At 38.7% G+C, this 933-nt stretch overlaps 1 non-coding gene across 1 annotated transcript; it reads right to left on the bottom strand.

The window, feature by feature from the left end:
• Positions 1-493: 493 nt before the first annotated feature.
• On the bottom strand, positions 494-600 carry LOC136210056 (small nucleolar RNA R71). Its single transcript, XR_010677767.1, has one exon. It is a non-coding gene; the product is annotated as a small nucleolar RNA R71 (small nucleolar RNA).
• Between the last annotated feature and the right edge of the window lie 333 nt (positions 601-933).

Here is a 933-nt window from a genome sequence, read left to right as displayed (position 1 = left end):
AGTTCGGGCACGTCACCAGATCCTATTGACCCATAAATTGAAAGAACCCTTAAAAAGAACAAGAAAGAAAAGAAAAAGAAAAACCAAACCCCAATAAAAACTAAAATTACCGAGCCAGAAGTTATGGCCACACTTATGGATTACGTTAGGCCAGGAGTGGCCGGTGTAACAAACAGTATAGTTAGACCCCAAATTAATGCACATCATTTTGAAATTAAGCCTGCGTTGCTTAATATGTTGCAAAATAATGTAACGTTTTACGGGTTACCTAACGAAAATCCTAATACTCATTTGACAAATTTTTTAGAAATTTGTGACACTTTTAAAATACCAAATGTGACTGCAGAAGCAATCAATCTTCGCCTTTTTCCTTTTACCTTGAAGGATCGAGCCAAAGAATGGTTAACTTCTATGCCAGCCGCATCAATTGAGACTTGGGAGCAATTAGCCCAAGCATTTTTTATCAAAATTCTTCCCTTTAGCAAAAACCGCAAGAGTCATTAAAGAGTTAACATCTTTTTCTCAAAATGATAGTGAAACTCTTTATGAGGCTTGGGAACGTTTTAAAGAACTTCAACGTTTATGCCCACACCACCAATTGCCCGCTGAACTTTTAATGCAAACATTTTATAATGGACTAAATCCTACAACTAGAGGTTCATTGGACGCTATGTCTGGAGGGTTATTCATGAAGAAAACATCTGCCCAAGCAAGAGAACTTTTAGAGGAAATGGCAATCAACAGCAGTATGTGGCCCGCGGAACGTGGACACATACCAGTAGCGAAACCATCATCCTCAACTACATCATCAGTTAAAGGTATAGTGAATCTTGATCCAGTAGCGATGTTGCAAGCCCAATTTTCTGCCTTGTCGCACAAAATTGATAGGTTTATGGCACCGTGTGATCCTAATGGTCAATCAATCCAAACGGA

This window comes from Euphorbia lathyris, chromosome 10 (assembly GCF_963576675.1).
Source record: "Euphorbia lathyris chromosome 10, ddEupLath1.1, whole genome shotgun sequence".
In the NCBI taxonomy this organism is placed as follows: Eukaryota; Viridiplantae; Streptophyta; class Magnoliopsida; order Malpighiales; family Euphorbiaceae; genus Euphorbia; species Euphorbia lathyris.
The sequence above is the reverse complement of the archived record's forward strand: the minus strand, read 5'-3'. Positions and strand labels throughout refer to the sequence as shown.